A 21,172-nucleotide genomic window follows, 5' to 3' on the forward strand; every position below is an offset into this window, starting at 1 on the left:
GTAAATCAGTTATACATATACATATATCTCTTCCCTTTCAGACTCTTTTCCCATAAAGCTTATTACAGAGGATCAAGTGGAATACCCTGTGCTGTACAGTAGGTCCTTGTTACTTATCTACTTTCTATGAATTTGTAGCATGTATTTGTTAATTCCAACCTCCCGTTTTATCCCTCTCCCTGTCATTTCCCCTTTGGTAACTTGAAGTTTAGTTTTGAAATCGTTGCGTCTGTTTCTGTTTTGTGAATAAATCCTTTTGCATCATTTTTATTAGATTCCACATATTAGTGATCTCATATGATATTTGCCTTTTTCTGTCTGACTTGCTTCACTGGGTATGATCATTTCTAGGCCCATGCATGTTGGGGCAAATTCTGACCAATTTTTCTTAGTATTGTTTTCTGTTCCCATCTCTTAATGGTTGGGCTCTCTGAGGTTCCATTCTTGCCTTTTCATCAATATACATGCTCTTGCTGAGCAGTGTTATCCTGTCTGTTATTTTTAACTCTTGCTCTATAGGCCACTGGTTCCTAAATCATTATTTTTAACTCTGACCACTGCTTGGGTGTGTCTGGACTGAATATGTGGTTCTCCACCTGACACTGACATCTGGAGATCCCAGAGGCATTTTGAAACCAATATCCCTGGAACAGCTCAATTTTCTCCCCCAAACTCTGTCTCTTGGCCCATTTTAAACTGCCAGCATTCAGGCAACCGAGCCAAGGCAACAAATGTACATTCTTTTCCCTTGTCTCCATTTTCCATCTTCAATCTGTCATATTTGCACCCTCACCCCATGTCAGGCCTCAGCTTTCTCTTGTCTTCACTCTTGTAAAATTCACTGTAAATCTTCACTGTTAAAAGACAAGAATACCTTGTCCTTCTACTTTAGTCTTCCAGACTGATTAGACCAGGTTATAACAATGATCTCAATGTTGCTATAAAAAAGCCTTCATGGCTTCTTATCCCCCTGCCCTTTTTTTCTTTTTATGGCCTTGCCTGTGGCATATGGAAGTTCCCAGGCTAGGGGTTGAATCAGAGCTGCAGCTGGTAACCTACGCCACAGCCACAGCCACAGCAATGGGGAATATGAGCCACATCTGTAACCTACACTGCACTTGTGGCAACACTGGATCCTTAACCCACTGAGCAAGTCCAGGGATCCAATTCACATCCTCATGAATACTAGTCTGTTTCTTAACTCACTGAGCCACAGTAAGAACTCCCTCTGTGGCTGCTTGATACTTTTAAGGGAAAGATCACACTCCTCTTCCCAATTTCTACAGATGTCCCCTCTTCTCTCAATATCATATCTATTGTGGTTTGTTTGTTTGTTTGTTTGTTTGTTTGTTTTGGCAGCACCTGAGGAATATGGGAGTTCCCAGGCTTCTAGGGGTCATTTCAGAGCTGCAGCTGGTGGCCTGCACAATAGCCACAACAACGCCAGATCATTTAACCCACTGAGTTTTGCAAGGATCAAACCCACATCCTCAAGGATAACAGTCAGGTTCTTAACCCGCTGAAAGACAACAGGATCTCCTCAAGATCATATCTTAGTCTCCAGTCATGTCACACAGTCTGCAATTTCCCAGCTGTGCCTTGCTATTTTACACCCATTTTGTTTCTCCCCCTGCTGACTGCCTCTGCCCACTGGCCGTCCCTCCCTCCCTGTCCACCTGGCAAACGTGCCTCACCTTCAAGAGTCAGCTGGTGGTTATGTCTCCCTTGAAGTCTTCCCTGTCTCTACCCCTTCTTTCTCCTCCCCCAGGTAGAACAATGCATTTCTCCTTTATAGCCCAGCAAGACTTCTACTATAGTGCTTCAAACATTTTATTTATGACATATTTCTGTTTATAGAATAATCTGTTAGTTTTCTTTGTATCCCTAGAAATAGTGATAATAATAGTAAATATTTATCAAACACTATGCCTCAGGTACTGTTTCTTCCAATACATTAATCTTCACATGCATTAACTTGATTAATTCTCACAACAACCAACCCTACAAGGTAGCTGCTATAGTAGCCTGATTTTAAACAAGAGGAAACAGAGGCACAGAGTGTTTACATAACTTGGCTTAAGGTCACACAAACAGTAGGTGGCAGAGACAAGCTTTAGACCCATTTGGTCTGACTCCAAAGGCTGTGAGTTTAACCACTACAATTCACTACCAATGTCTAGCATAAAATATGCACTTAATGAATGCTTACTGGATGAATTAATGAGATTAGATGCTTGGGAAAGAGTGACAAGGATGCCCAAACTTATGGAAAGGAGGCAAAGCTATGGGCTAGGCAGAGTCATATAATCTATCAAGAGCATTAATCTGGGCTTGGAAATTGCAAGGACCAAAACCTATGGAGAGGGGAGTTCCCATTGTGGATCAGTATCCATGAGAGTTTGGGTTCAATCCCTGGCCTCACTAAGTGGGTTAAGGATCTAGTGTTGCCATGAGCTGTGGTGTAGCTCAAAGATGCGGCTCCGATCCTGCATTCCTGTGGCTGTGGTGTAGATCAGCATATATAGCTCCAATTCTACCCCTAGCCTGGAAACTTCCATATGCTGCATGTGCGGGGCGGGGGTGGGGTGGGGGAATAGGAAAACAAACTTATGAATATATTCTGAGACCCAAAGTAGGGATTTGGCAGGAAAGTAAGTCTCAATTTCTGGGTCAAGCTCGTAACAGACCAGATAACCTCAATGAGTCCAGAGTTAGTACCATCTCAGCTCTTTTGGAGAACTGAGGCCAGCCTCTGGTGGGCTTAGCGGGAGTCACCTGACCGTGTGTCTGAGCAGCAGTGAGTCACCAGAGAGACTGCTCCCTGCCTGTGCAGACTCCAGCGTGGGAAGCCCAAACTCTCTGTAGACTATGAGTCCACCAAGGCAGGGAGGAGTTCTTAACATGACTTTGAACTTTTCAAGCCCAGCAGATGGCACATGGTCAACATCCATAAAGTGTGTGTTAATTGAACTGAATGAAAACAACAAAAATAAATCCAGGATAGAGATCAACCCAACCTCCTTGAAAGGAGAAAGCCTATCAGAGTGCTAGATGCATAGATATTCCATGAACCCTAATTATTAAATACCATTCTTTTAATGCTTGCCTTCCTTTCCACTACATCTGTAGGGAAGTTTTCTTTCTCTTACGATCCTTATTTCTCTTCCCAACAAAGAACTCAGAGTCCAAAAAGCAGCTTAAATCCAACAGCTTGAGGACTGCCAGACATCAACCCAGAATAACACTTTCTGGTCCCCACACAACTCCTTTTAGCTAGGGAACCACTCTTTTCTCTTGGGTAGATGTTGACAATAACCGTAATGGAGGAAAAACTACTCCAGGATTTCTATATAGCAATCCCCATCTTGCATTGCCCACATTTTTTTTTTCTATTCCCATTTCCTCCAACCTCCAAAGTTATTTTCTCCAGAAATTCCCCACATTTTGATACCAAAATCTCTGTTCTTCCATCAATCACCAAGGATTTATTAAGCATAATCTGTGTCCTCAGCATTGAGCTGTTTGGATAGAAGAGACTTTGGACCTGAGTCCTGTTCACAACTTCACTTGGAGGTATTATTATTGTTATCTCAATGTTTGAACGATGAGAAACAGGCTTGCGAAGTTAAGTAACTTGTCTAAGTTCACCTAGGTAACCATAATAGAACTGGGACTTGAAGGCAACTTTTGTAAACTCTAAATCCCCTGTTCTTAATGAAGCTACTCAACTGTAATGACAATGGAATTCAATGCATAAAGAGAGTAGTTGGAATGAGAATAGTCAGGGAAGACTTTGTGCAGGAGGTGGGGCCATCAGCTGGATCCTGAAGATCTTTGGGGTTTGATTTGGTAGAAAGTCAGAAGGAGAACCTTTCAGGGGGAGGGGACAGCGTGGACAAATGTAGAGAAACAGGCATGTGCATAATATCTGTAGGAGAAAACCAAGGAAGGACAGCAAAGATTGGATAGGTGCCAAAGAGTACCTGGGGAAGTAGGGTCATGCCTAGTGACCTTTCTTCCTTCTGCGGTTGAGCTAGTGGCACTCTCTTCTCTGCGCCTGTCCAAGTCTGGACAGATTAATTCCTGGCAATTTCCCCCATTTCTTCCCCACCCCCTCTCCCCCTTCTGAATGCCAACCAATGGGCAGCCCAAACACGTTTTTCACAGTCTAATTAGCATCAACAATAGTTCAAGCTAATCGCCATAATTAATGGAGAGACAAGGCTATGACTGGGAGACTTACAAATGGGAATAATCGAATGTGATTGAGTCTGGAGCAGCTTCTATTCAGGAAAGCTGGAGGGAGAACAAATCACCTCATCCTCTGTTCCTTTCATTTCTCCAAACTGGGCTCCCCTACTACCCAGGCCCCCCATCAGGCAGCATGAATACAAGAAGCCTCGGTCTCATCAAATTAGATTCCATCCATAATGCAGCAGTGACCTCGCCCAGTGGAATCCCGTTATTAGATTTAATTATATAATAATAGTTGCACAATGGCCTGAGCCCCCTCCTCTTTTCCAGTAGTGCCCACGTACCCACAGAGACCACGTCTTTGGAATGGAACCACATTTTCTCTCTCTCCTTCTTTTTTTCCTTCTTCCCCCAAATCGCAGTACTTTTAAAAATTCTTCTTTTTATTGTTCTTCATTTCCCCATTTCTTTCTTTTTCTTTTCATCCTGCCTCTTCTTCTCCTTCCTTCTCTCCACCTTCTCTTTCTTTTCACTCCCTCTTTCTCTCTCCCTTTCTTTTAGTTTCTCTCTCCTCCCTCTCCATTCTGATCTCTCTCTTTTAAAATTGTTATGTAAAGACCAGGCTTCAGAAAAGCCACAGATGTCTGTCTGGTCATTTACTCCTACCTCCCTTTACGCACGTGTGCAGGAGGAAAATGTGATGGTGACTTCCTCATCCATGAGGTTTTCTTTCTCTTTGGCAGACACCTTCCTGATTTTACTCTAACATGACATCTCCAAGTCTTCATGAGAAGATCCTTCTTCCCTTCCTTCCTTCTCCCATCTTCCTTTTTCCTCCCTTCCCTCCCTTTTCCCTTTCAATAAATCCCTAAAATATACCAGGGATATTTATATAATACTTATCACTATGAAAATAGAAAACAGAAAACTATGAAACTAAAGCAGTTCTCCTTCACCTCTGAACTTACTCTCTCTTTGCTAAATTGGCTTCTTTTCCAACTAGATTATTCAGTAAGTGGTTCTGACATCTTGGGTTGCTTTACGTGTTGAGGTCTTGTTTTTCCTTCTTCCTTATTTCCTAGATAGAAATTGTCAACAAGCTAGGCTATGATATTTTTCCATTTGAAATCCTCTTAATATTCAGACCCTCTCCCGCCTCTCTTTGGCCAAAAAAAAAACTATCTCTATTCCACCAACAGGATTCTGTTGGGGCCCAAATCCCAGCATCACTGTGATGGCCAAGCCAAGGGCTGAGTTCTAGACTCTAACAGAATGAGACTTCTTTGTGCCCAGTGAACTAAATGGGAGGGTTTTTGGTTCTCCTTACTTTGAAGAACTATCCAGAAAAGGTAATAATTATGGAAAGCCAAATGATATCATTTTAAATGCAATCTATTCCAGTCTACAGCAACAACAAAGACAATGAGTGGATTATAATGTGGCTTTATCTTTGTACCCGTACCCAGACACATGCTGGGCACCTGAAGAGAATTTCATAAGGAGCATGAGGGAAGTATTTGGTGGCTTAAAATGGGTTAAATAGGACTAGGAAAAATCAGAGAGAAGGGGCCAGTTTTCATTTTTATATAAAACTATAAACTCTGTTAAGGGAACAGAACAGAAGGAAGCAAGAGAAAGAGGGGTGAAGTGTGGCCAATACAAGAGTTGATCTAAGAGACCAGGCATGTCATTAAGAAGAGGAAACATCTGGAGTTGGGAGCTTTCCTAGCAAAAGCATGATTATTTCCCCTTTCATTTACATATGTGACCCAAGGGTCAACAATATTTTTGGAATTCATATTACATAATGTACTAGATATTTCAGCAATAATCTTCAAGCACCATAATCTTTCTAGCATATATTTGTAAGAGGCAGAATGAAACTGTGAAAAGAGCATAGGATTTAGAATCCAAAGACATGGCCTCATGACACTGCCACCTATTAGCTGTGTGACCTGAAGACAGACACATTTCTGCTCCTCGTGGTTCTCTCTGCAAGATGAAGATTGCATTGATGAAGATGAAAATAACATTAAATTATATTCATGTATATGACTATATTTTGCTTGGTGATACAGGTTTGTTGTGAGGATTACAAAATATATGATAAGGTGTTCTGTGACCTGTTAATATTATTCACATTGGTTATTGATCTATATCCCCCACAGAGCTCAACTCTCCAGGTGTTGGGCACATATTAAGTTGCAGAGTGAATATGTGTGAACTGATTGAGATCTGCTTCTTTCGCTTAATACCAAAGAGAATGATTAAGTAACAGGTTCTAGTATATGAAGTTTGTCTCACAACCCTCCCAGAAGTGTGGACATAAGAAAACCAGTACAAAGTATAGCACAAAGCTTATGGTGGGGCATACCACTGTCTGCAACAGTCCCAAAAGTAACCTATCTCATTTAGCTGAGATTTTTTTCCCCTCCACATCCAAAGAGGCACCCCACATTGAACTTTTGAATGCCTGTGGCTCAGTTGGTTTTAGCTCCTTGAGGGCACACATTTTACTCTGCAGTGCTTTAGTCTCCTGTGTACTGTCTGAAATGTGCCCTCTACAAAGCAGGATGACTTTGTATTGACTTCATCTTTGTGTTGATGCTATGGTGTCTGGCACAGTGCAGGGACCCAGGTCATAAGTGTTGCATTGATTGAAAGTCATCCTGGCCATAAAGTTTGCCAGGCAGGCTATGAAGAAAGGTTGAAACTCCTTCTTCTCTTGAGAACCAGAGTGATATTCAATCAGTACAGATGTGGGCCAGGTGCAGTGATTCTCTGTAACTCCTTTCCACAGTCCACATGGTACCACCTCTGGGAAACCAGAAAAGGCTCCTTACTCTTTCCCTCACCGTGTTCTGTTCTCCCGTCCATGTTAGGGTCATCACACTGCACTGCTTATACACACAACACTCCTCACTCTGGTGGCTTGAGAAGCAGGGATGGGACTGCTTCATCTCAGGGCCTATCCTTCTAGGCCTCTGCTTCCGGATGGGATTCATACCTGCAATGCCTCCAGGTTGATGCGTACCTTCAAGACGCTGAGGCTACTTGAAATTTGCTTAAGATCTTCTTGTCTCCAAGATCTTCCCAGGGCTACCTGGAAGCCAACTTTTCATGACCCATTCCTTTAGAAAAAAGCATTCTCTCTCCATTTACTCCAGAAGGGAAGGGAATAGAAGGCAGAAAAATTTGCAAGAAGGGAATAAAGGATCATTGAGCTCTTTTTATATGTTAGGAACTTGGCTAACTACTTTATAGGATCTCATCAAATTCTCATGATAAATTATGAGGGAGCTGGGGTTATCCCCATCCTGCAGACGAGATAACTGAGGATCAGAGTGGTCACATGACTAGAGAATGGTGGAATCAGGACTGGAGGTCATGAAAGTTCCCGTCTTTTGGCCATCCCTGTGGACTCTATGCACAGAAGGCTTGGAGTTCTCCCAGAGCAAGGTTGTGGTCTCAGGGTTCAGGGCTGGCTGGGGTGCACAAGCAGAATTCAACTGTTCCGTCCAACGGGAAACCCACCCAACATTTACCCTGTTTAAAAAAAAAAACAAAAACAAAAAACAAAAACAAAAAAACACATTCAGTTCAAATTGTCCCTCAGAATTCTAAATTGTTGATATACTGGAGTTCCCATTGTGGCACAGTGGAAACAAATCTGACTAGGAACCATAAAGATCTGGGTTTGGTCCCTGGCCTCACTCAGTGGGTTAAGGATCCTGTGTTGCTGTGAGCTGTGGTGTAGGTCATGGACATGGCTCAGATCCTGCATTGCTGTGGCTGTGGTGTAGGCTGGCAGCTATAGCTCTGATTAAACCCCTGGCCGGGAACCTCCACATGCTGCAGGTGTGGCTCTAAAAAGCAAAAAAAATAAAAATTAAAATTAAATTAAAAATGAAATAAATTGTTCATATACTTTTTTCCTCCACTAGAAATAAACTGAGTTCCTGATGGGAATGAAATAGAGAATTGAGAAATGTTAAGTACTTTAAAATACACTATTTATTATGCCATGAATTGTATTTTGTTACCGAGATTCTTCTGTCATTATGCGATTTTGGAGAGGGTTGGGTTCTTTTTACATGCATTTTTTCCCCCTGTTCTCCAGGGAGCTTGTAGTACTTAAAATTGTGTTGTATAATAGATAGTATAATCACTGTAAATTAAATGTGCCTCTGCCGAGTTGTGTTTTATGTTAATTCTATTGTGTGGTGGCAGCTGCTTGGGAAGGAAGCTATAGATTGGCAGGGGATGTGGGATTCCAGCTCAGCCAAGTGCCCACAGCTCCAGGTTCTGTACCATGAGTGACGTGTTGGCCCAGGAGGGAGCTAGTGCTTTGGAAGGGGTGGGAGGGCACCCCATTAGCTGGGTTGGAAAGGGTAACTTCAATCCCTAGGACAATAGCCAAAGAGATCTTTTCTAAAGACCACTGGAAAATAGGGTCTGGAAAGGATCTTGGGCTAGTCTCAGGATCCATGACTCCCAGACCCTCGGCTCTGAGAGCAAAGGGACTTCCTAAGTGTCTGACACCCTTGTTACCCACTTCCAGCTACCCTAAGGCAATCACCAGTAAAACCCTCAAAATCAAAAGAGGCCTGTGCATCTGTTTAGGGAATTGTGAAATATCCATAAGAACAGAGCTCCTTTCTGTTGGAGTTTCAGAGGTTGAAGAACCCTTGAGAGGGCAGAGGAGAACTAAGGTTGGTAGACAAAGAAAGGTACCCATCCAGAAGATCCTCAGTGTGCATGAGGATCACAGGAGCCTGAAGACACCAGGGTGGAGAGGGCACTGGAGGACCAACACCTGCTTTCATTTGAGCTGAGCATTCACCAGCTCCCCTGCTGATAAATATTGTCCTCTTTAGTCTTCACCTTCTTCATAGGATGTCAACATCATTAGCCTGTTTTATGGGCAATGAAACTGATTTGGGGTGAGATGGATTTGGCACCTAGCTGTAATTTGCTGTGCCAAAGTCTCACTTGCAGATTCCACATTACCTCCATCGGAAAGAGTCAAGTGGTGTGGAGAGGGCAAAGGAAGCTGGCTGCTAAGCCAAGAAATGAAAAGGTGATCAAGATCCACAGCGATTCCCAAGGGTGGGAATGGTGCCACCAAACTTAGCTCCTTCCGTGATGTCGTGGGAGCATGTGTGCTAGAGAGGCGTGTATGACACACTAAAGCTGAGCACGGAGGCAAAAGGAGCAGAACTCCATGTAGAGAGGGTGTCTTGGTCTTTTCGTGCTGCCATGACAAAATCCCATAGGCTGTGTGGCTTAAGCAATAGAAATGGATTTTGACAGGTCTGGAGGCAGGAAGTCCCAGATCAAGGTGCCAGGCTTTGGAGTTCCTGATGAGATGCTCTTCCTGGCTTACAGATGCCTGGCCACCTTCGTGCTGTGTCCTCAGTTGGCAGAGAAGGAGGGAGACCTTTCATATGCCTTCTTCTAAGGTCACCAATCTTGTTGCATTAGGCCCGCCCTCATGACCTCATTTAACCCTAACTACCTCTATGAAGGCCCCGCTTCAAATAGAATCACATATAAGAATTGCGTGATTCTCTCTATAACAGCAAATATACTCTATAACAGCATGATTTTATTTTTATTTAAAAAAGAAATATGGGAGTTTCTGTTGCAGCTAAGCAGGTTAAGAACCCAGCTAGTATCCATGAGTATGTCGGTTGGATCCCTGGCCTTTCACAGTGGGTTAAGGATCCAGCATTGCTGCAAGCTGCGGCGTGGGTTGCAGATGCAGCCCACATCTGGCATGGATGTGGCTGTAGCATAGACTTGCAGCTGCAGCTCCGATTCGACCTCTAGCCTGGGAATTTCCATATGCAATATGACCGACCCTAAAAAGCAAAAAAAAAAAAAGGCATATATATATACATTACAATATGTATTTACCCTTGGAAGGATAGACAGCAAAATATATATGATATTCTAAATATTTCTTTGGTTATCATTATTATTCAATTTATCTGCAGCAAGTATATTATTATCATTGTCTATTGAAGAACGAAGTTAAAAATAATTTCAGCCCATTTGCCCTGGGGCCCGGGTGCCTGGCCAAGGCTGTGTGTACAGTGACCACCCATCTGCTCAGCCCTATCAGCTGTTCCCAGTGGCTCCTGATTCAGAAATGGGGTGGGAAGGGTGGAGAGGACCTCCCTGGACCAGGCAATCACCTCAACTCCATCCAATGCCTTGTCCCATACATTTTGGGGTCATCCCTCCTCCCCTGCCCTTTTCAGACCTTGATGCCACATTGAGACCAGGGGCAGCTGCCCAAAGGGCAGGCAAGAGATAAGCAACAGGCAGCCTCGCAATTGATATGCAAGGAAGAAGCCATGTGGCAGCCTTTGTATCAGAGCCTCACAAAAGCAATTCTCTGCAGTTGATATAAAAAGGTGTCAGTTCTGGTTTAAGTACTGTATTACCAGCAACGATTTATCTGCCTCAAAGCCGGGCCTCACGCCACCAAGGGAATAAACAGCTCTTCTGCTTATCTATTTCACAGAGCACAATATTTCTCCAGTCGTCTCTGCCTGCAAAAAAGGACTTTTTTCTTTGCCTTCCCCAGTTCATCTCCAGCAATTTGCAGACACAAATTACTCCTGTCCAATGATGATGAGAGACGCGCTGGTCCATAGCCCTCTCACCTAGGGTCTGGGGAGACCTCACAAAGAAAACAAAGAATGGAGGAGGGCCTTTTAAACTGGGAGCAAGTGGGAATATCAAATCCTCAAGGTTACAGAGGGGCAAAACAAACAAACAACCCCCCGCAGAACAAAAAAACCCTGTGCCCTAAAATGGTGGTAAGAGATCGGCTAGTTTAGGGAGGGAAATCCTTTAGAATTAACTGACAACTGCAACTAGAGGCATCCTTAGCATCCTTTGCAGTATCCTGGAGAGTCAGGCATCCTGGCATACCACGATATGGTACGATATGATAGTCTGGCATCCTGCATACCAGGATCTGGCACAGAGGAGGGTACGGTCACTTGAAGCTTTGTCACTTAGAAGATCCTGGCTTCAGGATGGAGCTCTGGGAACATTTGCCATCTGATGGCCACAGAACTCTTTTTTTCTAGTTGGGGGGCAGGGGTGTCCTAGCTGCTCTGCTCAGGTGCACAACGACAGCTCCTTTTTCATAAAATGAAGACATGAGGAATATCTATCTCTTCTGTCTCTTGGAGGTGTGGTGAGGACCAAAGGCTGCGTGAGAAACATCATCGGAGCTGAAGTGCTGCAGACATGCGCATAGGTGTGTGTTCCCACGGCAGTATCTACTCACTGATGCTTGACAGGGGCACAGAGAACAGCTTCTTTCATTCTATGAGTAGTAGCAGATTTAATTGGCCGGTGTTCCTGAGAGATGTACTAAAGGGGCTTAGATCCAGGCTCAGGTGTAAATGAGGAAGATCTGATCTGTTCCTGAAAGCCCTGTGCTGGGTGAGAAGGCTGAGTGCCTGAGAGAGGGGGAGGAGAGACAGTTTCCAGAGAGACAAAAGAGCAAGGAAGTGGCAGGTGTGGGAAGGGCATCGGAGATGAAATCCCCTGCCTCTAGACCTGTTTTGTTCCAGCGAGACCAGTTCCGAGATTATCAAAGCACCTTAGCCAGGCAGGGGCACTGGAGAGGCTGGGGAAAGAGCCCACCATGGGCACAGCTCAACTTTAAAGGAAAAGTGGTCTCAGCAGTTCCTTTCTCTGTGAGCTGTCATGGCGTTTGCAGTGCGCTTTATTAGTACAAACAGCCCTGTCACAGTAGCCATGGCTGGCAGGCCTGGGGACAGCAAGCCAGCTGACGAGAGAGGGGGACGGGCCTTGCAGGTGTCTTTAGCCTAACCTGCAGGAACTCCGACCACTCTGGGTAAATAAAGGTAGGCCACTCCCCAGGGTACCTGCGGGGCTGCAGAGTGACTCTCACAGCTGTTGACATTCCAGCGCTCCTCTGTCACAAGCAAGACAGCCCACATTCCAATCAGGGGCTCAGCCTCTGGGCAGCAATAAGCCACTTAGATACATGTACACAGAGGGCCACCTTTCCCAGAAACTTGGGCAAATCCGGCCCCACACCGAAGCAGCATGTCCTCATCTTAAGTATCGCCATTGTATTATGAACACGGCTTAGGAAAAAGCCCACTGATTCTCTTATGTTCCCTTATGGCTAGAATGTTCTGTGGCTACAATGTTCTATGGCTACGTCTATTGAATATAGCATCTGGTAGGGTTTTTTCAAATATTCTGAACTCAGAGAATATTGGTGTTTCCTTTGGGTGGGGGTGGGTGGAAATACGGTTGTTTAACCATCTCCTGTCCTATCTTTCATTTATAAGCTTTCTTCCAAATACTCTCTGGTCCAAATACTGCCTTGTTCCTGAGACAGGCATTGAAAAACCTTCCTTGGACAGCTTCCCTGGGTCAAATGATCCGAACATCACTTGAAGCATCAGTGAAAATTTTTGCCTATGTATTAGGAGTGGGGAGAAGACTGACAGCAACAGAGGAGGCATTACTGAATCAGGTACAGCTACCTAGAGTTAAACCTGCTTGCTCAGTCTTTGATCCAATATACAGTTTTTGAAACTTATAATGTGCTGATTCTGTGCCAAGTCCTGGACCTTCAGAAGGTAGCTGTTTCCCTGCCCTCAAAAAAAAAAAAAAAAAAAAACACACTGCACAGTAAGAACTCCAATGGAGTCATGCTAGAAGGATGACCAGATACAAAGGAGGTTGAACAAGCCTTGATGCTCACCCACCATCAGCCAGGTCAGGTCTCTGATAAAACATCAGCAGATAACAAAAGACAGTAACCAGATTCCAAATTTATAGAAGAGCTTAAGGAAAAAAAAAATAAAAGCCAGAGGCATCATACTGTGTGTTGAGATTAGGGAACGTAAGTAGCTTGGTATGGCTGGAATAGAAACAGAGAAAGATGGCAGGCAGGCGTGGGTTGGAGTGAGATTGTATGGGTACCAATGATGCACATGGCAAACTGGGAGTTGGGTAAGGATGCAGTAATAATGGGAAGCTTTGTCGCTTGACTATCCAACAGTCATTCCTCTCCTCCATTTCATTCTTACTAACGTTATCGAGCTTCCATGTAATTTAGGCAAGTCTCAGGGAACCACAGTTTTCCATACCCCTGGCCTATGAGTAGCTTAGACAGGGCATATAATGTGATCCTATCCAATGAGACATGAGTTATTCTGGAGGACCACAGGAATGGATTTTTATGGTTCCTTAAAATAGATGTTCTAATAGAAACAGGCCCTTTCCCTGTCTTTTGATTTTGCATATTCATACATCATCTGGAACTGCAGTGGTTATCTTGGGAACCAAAGGGAAACCAGTCCAAAAAACCAAGCCAGTACCCAGAGGATGGAAAAATGAACAAATGAAAAGAATTTGGTCTCTCAATGCCACTGAATCAACCAAACCTAGGACTATGTTGTCTCCATACTTATCAGTATGTAAGATAATAAAATTTCATTATTGGAGTTCCTGTTGTGGCTCAGCAGTCATGAACCTGACTTAGTATCCATGGGAACACGGGTTCGGACCCTGGCCTTACTCAGTGGGTTAAGGATCCGGCATTGCCGTGAGCTGTAGTGTAGGTCTCAGATGCAGCTCGGATTCTGTGTTGCTGTGGCTGTGGTGTAGGCCAGAAGCTGCAGCTCCAATTTGACCCCTCACCTGGGAGCTTCCATATGCTGCAGATGCAGCCCTAAAATGATTAAAAAAAAAAATCATTATTGTTTCCGTTGTTCAGGCTTCCACTATCTGCAGCCAAGATCATCCTAACTGATATACAAAAAGGCATGACAGGTTCATCTAGGCATGCTGATTTTGAGATTTTTCAGGGTTAGAGGAAAGCTATACACAGTGAAGAACTGGAGCTCAAGGTAGGCCAGATCTGAGAACATCTGTCTAGAGCTGATATTTGAAACTAGGAGGTTTAAAGAAAAAAGTGTGGCCAGGAGTTCCTGTCATGGCTCAGTGGTTAATGAACTGGACTAGCATCCATGAGGACTCAGGTTCGATCCCTGACCTCGCTCAGTGGGTTAAGGATCCGTTGTTGCCATGAGCTGTGGTGTAGGTCACAGATGCAGCTCGGATCCTGCATCTCTGTGGCTGTGGTGTAGGCTGGTGGCTACAGCTCCAATTGGACCCCTAGCCTGGGACCCTCCATATGCCATGGGTGTGACTCTAAAAAGACAAAAAGACCAAAAAAAAAAAAAAAAGTGTGGCCAACATAGCACACTGAATGCCATGAAGAGGACAAAACAAAGCTGCCTAATGCTGCGGTGAATTTGAGGAGGAACTGTTGGCTGGTCCATAGTTAGTGGCCATTTGTTACCTTTGGGGGAGCAGTTTTTATGGAATAGTGGGGGCATAGACATGATGTTGCAACATTTAAGGAATGGAGTCAAGGTGTACAGAGAAAATGGGAGCAGAGAGAGTATCCTCTATTTTCAATAGTCTGCTCGAGCATGAAAGGAGGGAGGCAAAAAGGGAGCTTAAGAGAGTAACACTCTTGAGGAAAGAGATTTTTAGGATGAAGTGACCGAAGCCTGTGTAAAGACAGGGAAAGGGGCTGGTGAGACACTGAGAGGGGAGGTTCCGTGCAGTGGCAAGAATAACCAGACGGAGCAGAAGAGGAGGGATGGGTCCTCCCCAGGGCTTGCAGGAAAGATGATGAAGTCTCTGAGAAGACGAGAAGAGGGGCTCACACTGCTAGGTCCTTTAGAGACTAGGAAGCCTCCTTGCAAATATCACCACATCCAGTCCCACCAAAACCTCCACTTTAGAGGTGAAAAATCTGAGGTTTGGGAAAGCCCACAAGCAGCAAAGTACACTGCTAGAGTGGAAGCAAGCTCTACCCCAATCCTTTGCCCTTTTGTGACTGGATCAAGCCAGTTGATTCCTTCCTGGGAACACAGGATGGTTCAGCACAGACGCTCCTCTCTGGTTTCCCAGGAGAGTCTCTGTGCCACTTTAAAGCGGAAACTACTGGACTTTGCTCCTTCGATATTCTGATTCTGTTGGCCTGACATAGGGATTGTATATCTGTATTGTTAAAACTCCCCTACTTTGGGGACCCACTGGTCTGGAGAATTAACACTGACTCCTAGGAGGCTCTGACTAAGCTGCCTTTAAACCCTAGCATAGTATTCTGTGTAGATGAAGTTCTCCGAGTTATTTATGGGAGGATGGAAGGAAACAGAAAGGAAGGAATGAAAGAGAGTGGAAGGCAGGAATCTATCTCCTTTATCTCCTCCACCCCCATTGACCCAGGCACCCATATGTCCTCATCGCTGGCCTCTAACTTTGCAAATGGACTATATTGCAGTCCCCAATCCAATTAGTCTTGTCTTCTGAGAATAGATGCCCTCCTTCCTCCATCCCTCAGTCCACAAGCTGCTTCTTGGCTAATTCTCAGGAACAATTTGGTGTGTTTCTTTAACATCCTTTGGCCAAACGATTGAGGAGAGATATGGTGGAAGACGTTCCAAAGAAAGAGCATCTAAGGTGGGAGTCAGGCAGCTGCCACCCAACTCTCCCCTCTGGAGCACAGCTCTGAGCCTGGCGTAAATGTTCATGCTCAAGCAAAAGCACCCACCCATAAGTTCCTGGAGGTCTAGGGCTGGAATTATAATATATGCATGCCAGTGTATGTACAAATTGGCCTATGCAACTTGAGCTAAATCTCATGAGCAGATATATGGTAAGACTCTAGTGGGGAGCTTACCCCCATCGCCTAAGAACTCAACAAGTTGTAAGTTGTATCCTCGCCAGTTGAAAGCTGAGTCACAGGTGGGCAAAGTGAAAAAACAGGCTTTATAATAGCATTTCTATTAATAATAATAATTACTGATGATAATGATGATTGCTTTTACCTCCAGACTGTCAACCGCCAAGGGAGGTCAATAAAGAGGGTATATTTGGGGGACTTCTCAGTCGTTGTTGTCCTTACCTGCCCCACACCACCCCCAAAAGAGAACAGCTCTCTGCTTTGCTGTCCTCCAGCCTCCAAAGTGTGAGAAGTTGGGGGGTTGTACCTTCCCTCGCCTCGTATGTCTGCCCGGTCCCATATATTTTACATGCCTGCACAAGGCGTTTTATGAGGCATATAAAAGCCAGACGGGAATTATCTCCTTCCCTTGTACGGGCTGTCTCTTTTGGGGGGAGAGATAACAGAGACCTATTTCATTTTGCTGCTTGCTACTGAATGTTCTGCTATAAATTGAGAAAAGAAGCTCTTTTTTGAAAAATGCTTTCTCTGACCCCATTGTCACTGGGAAACCACGGTGAGAGAAATACCATTCTCTGTAGGATCTCAGTTTAGAGCAGCGCAAGTTGGAGGAGAAGGAGCGCTCTTTCTTTTTTTCTCTTGTCTTCTCTCCTACCCCTCCCTCTGCCTTTGTTCAGGGGAGAGGGGGGCCGGGGAAGGAAGGCAGGTCTCTTGCTTAGAAAGAGCCCAAGAAAGCAAAGTCCTGGCTTGACAGAGCCCCCTCCCGCCCCCACTCTGGGCAGACAGGGGTGCAGACCCCCACAGGAAGGCATTCATTCAGCTTGAGTTGCGTGCAGCACATTATCAAATATGCACCACCAATATTTCATTATCAGCCTCCTATGCAGCCCAGTCCACGCCTGGATGAGCCTAGAAATTAAACTGTACTTTCACCTTTAAAGAATGTTGTTCCTGCCAGTGCTGAAGGGGAGAGATTGCCAGGCCACTGGGTTATCGAGGGATATGAGTGAAGAGCAATGGTGTCGGCTGCAAAAGCACTTCTGCAGGGGCTGGTGGTGAGGTCTGTTCGTGGTCGTCCTTCCTGGAGCTGAGACCCTCGTGTCAAGTGTTCTTAACCCCCCGTTTGGTGTGACTGGTCCAGAAGGTAAAACTGTGGTACCACAGACACAGCTCAGTTTCTTCTTTGAAGATAAATTTCCCTATCCTCTTTTCTGCCCTCTCCAGGCATCCTCTGCTAAAACTCAAATACTTCATCCTACCCACCACCTACCTAGGAGGTTGTATGTGTTGTCTCTGGTAATGTAGCACGGATGGATTTGTTACATCTTCCCTTTCTAAAGGAAGCTATCCCAAACTGCTCAAGGACACTGTATATTTAAAGGGATGGGTGAGCCCCAACCCCCCCGGCCAAAGTAACAAACAAAAAATAAGATAGAAAATACTTTAGCATTACAGTCTTGCTGGGACCGACCTATGCACTGAGCATCACGTCTGTAGCTGGTGGACCACTGGCTGCAATGTCAGAAGAATGAGAAGGTGGGAGCTGTGGGGGTGAAGAGGCAGCTGCCTTCCATGAGCCAATCAGAGCCAGAGAATCTGGGAAGGGCCAATGGGAATAGGATTTGAGTCCTTCTCAAAATCCAAGTCTGATCATGTCACTTCTCTGTTCCAAAGCATCCCCAGTGGCTTTCCACCACTTAAAATCCACTCCAAAGCCCTTGAACCTGATTGCTAGTAAATCCCTCATCCATGGCTCTCCAGCTTCACTGACCTCTTCGATGTGACTAGAACAAGAGTCTATCTCAGAGACCGTGGCAGAAACAATGCTAACTTTCCACATGGCTCGCGTTTCTTGGGTACACAGGGAGAGTCACGGGAAGATGCATCTTTCCCAACCTTATATGCATTAGATGGAAGGCTTTGAAATGATATTCTGCAGAAGGGAGGTGAGCAGAATTCATAAGCCCTTGGTAGTCCCAACTCTTAAAAATAACCTGCACGATCCTCCTGTTCTCCCTCCCCGTCCCATAGCATCCTCGGAGATAGCAGGTCGCAAATGAAAGACTTAGATCCTCAAGTCACTGCTTGCAAGAGAGCATTGGTGTGCAAGGAGAGGCACACCACTCTCACAGGACTCTGATGTGAGCCAGACATAGACTTTGGCTCTGCTGGGCAAACACATCATTGCTAATCCCATCTTCCATGATGGCTTCTGGGCAAGAAGACTTCACATCCCAAAGTCAGGACCTTCGTGGGGCAGGGCAGGGGTGGGGGGTCCTGGTTGATAAATTTCAGATGTCTAACAATCTGGAAATAAGAACAGGATCCATGCCAGCCAGCATGTGTTTTTGGAGCTTGCATTCATTCCACACCAAACACTGATGGAGGATCCAGAGGGACTCTGAGATAAGCACATAAGACAAAAGGTCTGCTCTCAACTTTGCCAGGGTATTAAGAGTTAGACATATACAATGTTAACGGAAAAATACAAAACATACGTGATATGTTCTAGAACAGATAACGCGTTATGTAGATGTGTAAGAAGAGTTTGGTTTCGGCTGGGGGATCAGCGAGGGATTTATGGTAGATGGGTAATTAAAGTTGATCCAAATATGGGTCAGGAGGAGTTCCCATCATGGTGCAGCGGAAACGAATCCAACTAGGAACCATGAGGTTGGGGGTTTGATTCCTGGCCTCGCTCTGTGGGTCAAGGATCTGGGGTTGCCATGAGCTATGGCGTAGGTCACAGATGTGGCTCCAATCCTGCATTGCTGTGGCTGTGGTGTAGGCCAGCACCTGTAGCTCCTATTAAACTGTAGCTCTGATTAGACCCCTAGCCTGGGAACATATGTATGCTACTGGTGAGGCCCTAAAAAGAAAAGAAAAAAAAAAAGAAAGAAAGAAAGAAAGAAAGAAAGAAAAGCAAATATGGGTCAGGTTTAGCGAAGCAAAGATATATATATATATATATATATCCAGAATGGTCTTACAAGATTGAGTATATTTTGCTTGATATTTCTCCATCTTGTGATGGGAAAGAGGATTCCAAATTACTAGATAACACTTGAAATTGTGTCTGTGACCTGGAAATGTGTCCATCATGTTTTACGCAGGGAATGTGGTCCTCTCTTGCTTGTTCCCTAGAGAAGAATGTCTCACGCAGATAACAGATATTTTTTGCTCCAGTGCCAAGCTTAGAGCTGCGAACACAAGACTCCTCTTTCTCCTGCTCCAGGGGATACCGGTAACAGAATTTGCAGTGAATTGCTAGCTTCCTGGCATAGAGATTGTATGGCTTCATCTTAGAGGTGCCCTACTATGGTCAGGACAAAGTCCTGGGGTCAGCGCCCCTCTCCCCAGACCTCAGAAAGCAGATGGACCTTGTCTGACTGATGACTGAGAGTGTGAGATCAGAAGCTCAGGGCTATGGAGGCCACCTCTCATCCTTGCCCACAAAAACCTAGAAGGCCCTAGTGGATAATTGGGAGGAAAGTGCTTTTAAAACTCCTTCCTTTGAGAATTGATGATGGAAGGCTTTCGATGGCTGATATCACATTAAGCTGAAACCCTTCAAGGGGTGTCCATGTGTTTGATATTCATCCCTACTTTTATCCATGAACACTTCCATAGGAGGTTGTTTTAAGAAAGGAAAGAACATAGTTCATCATAAAGTTTCCATCTGAACAGGTTTTGTAATGAGATTTTGGTCATGGACTCTGTGTATTTCTATGTAAGTTAATAGACAGAGAGTTAGACAAATAGATATTGGTATAAAGATGGATAAGAAGAGGGATGGATGGCTAGAGATAGATAGATAATAGATGATAAATAAATATCGGTGACAGATAATCGATAGATGATAGTTTGATAGATGGAACATAGATAGATAGATAGATAGATAGATAGATAGATAGATAGACAGATAGATATAAAATATCGATAACTCCTCACCATATTTATGCATTCAGCATCCCAACTCCGTTTAATAGAAGCCACTCTGTGCTTTTTGCACAATTATCCTTGCAGACACAAACCACTGCAGCGGATGCTTGGAAAGGCATCATGTCCCACCTGAATGCAGATGAGGCTGGAGTCCCAAGAAGCCCCAGTCGCCTGCATCCACAGAGGACAGACAGCCTCTGGCGCATCCTCAGGTGCAGAACTCCTGGCCAAAGATCTGAGTATGCTGAGCTTTTTAGCAGCCATGGCTGCTGGAGGCCAGGATCTCATTAAACACTTCTTATCCACAAAGTTTTAAAACGCAGAACTCTGTGCCATCCAGCCCCGGGGGGTGCTATGATCCCATGTGTTTACTGACAGGAGCCAGGTATCCACGCTGAAACCTACCTGGGCTTCCTTCCTAGCCAGACTCCACCATGCAGAAGAGAAACATCTCAGCTTCCAGGCTATGAAAATCCACATAGGGTGATGCAGTTTCTCAAAACTGCTGGCGGTGTAGCCCTCCTCACTCTCATCTCCTGGAGCTGTAGGGATCATGAAGAAGAGGAAAATGAGGAGAAGGGCAGAATGGGAAAATTCCTCAAGCCAGCTGAAGAATTTGGCCAGTGGCTAGCAAAGAGAATGCTTTGGAAGAAGGGGAATTTATTCATGGACACCTGTCAGAGACTGTCATTCCTCTGGCTGAACTATAGTCTGAATTTTACTATGATATAAATCAGTTCCTCCTGGACTTAATAACTCTTCTTTATAGGTTTCTTCCCACTCATAAATAAACCTCATTCCATATGTATATACAGCAAAAAGCCTGCTTGATTTGCAGCACTGTTCATCAGAAGAGGTAGGTGCCAGCCTAGTCATACATGGGGGTTTTTCTATGGTCACCCGCTCCAAGGAGACCGCTCCTTTCCCTGTGGGAATGTTGACCTCCAAGAAGAAGGTTCTTTTCTAAAACGTCCTCCCCGGGTGCATGGAGTGAGTCTAAGATGGAGAAGACCATGAAAAAAAAAAGATATTTTCTTTCAAAGAGCCAATTGTGACTTGGATGGGTCCAAGTGCAGCAGAGCTGCAGGACCAGATGCAAAGGGATTTATGCCTCTCCTTGCTTGGGGGGAAACATTGGGCTTGGGCAACATGCACCTGGCCAGTTTTGCTGGCAGATTTACGAGGCTATAGATTCCAAGGAGACGGGCCAGCTAACAGCCAGAGTCCAGGGATGCTGTGGAAGGCTGCTTCAGATCTAGGGCATCA

General features: G+C 44.8%; 1 long non-coding RNA gene across 2 annotated transcripts in view; it reads right to left on the reverse strand.

Moving 5' to 3' along the window:
- Positions 1-4,634: 4,634 nt before the first annotated feature.
- Positions 4,635-21,172, reverse strand: part of LOC146396416 (uncharacterized) — a 31,123-nt gene continuing 14,585 nt past the window's right edge. For both annotated transcript variants that reach the window (XR_014826437.1, XR_014826438.1), the window contains 2 exons: positions 20,312-20,448; positions 4,635-7,740 (listed from right to left, as the gene is read on the reverse strand). This is a non-coding gene — a long non-coding RNA (uncharacterized LOC146396416). The remainder of the gene's footprint in view (positions 7,741-20,311; positions 20,449-21,172) is intronic.

This window comes from Sus scrofa, chromosome 14 (assembly GCF_054392235.1).
Source record: "Sus scrofa isolate SSC_HxYL_T2T_F1_AM1 chromosome 14, Sscrofa_HxYL_maternal_Yorkshire_Landrace_v2.0, whole genome shotgun sequence".
NCBI classification, from domain to species: domain Eukaryota; kingdom Metazoa; phylum Chordata; class Mammalia; order Artiodactyla; family Suidae; genus Sus; species Sus scrofa.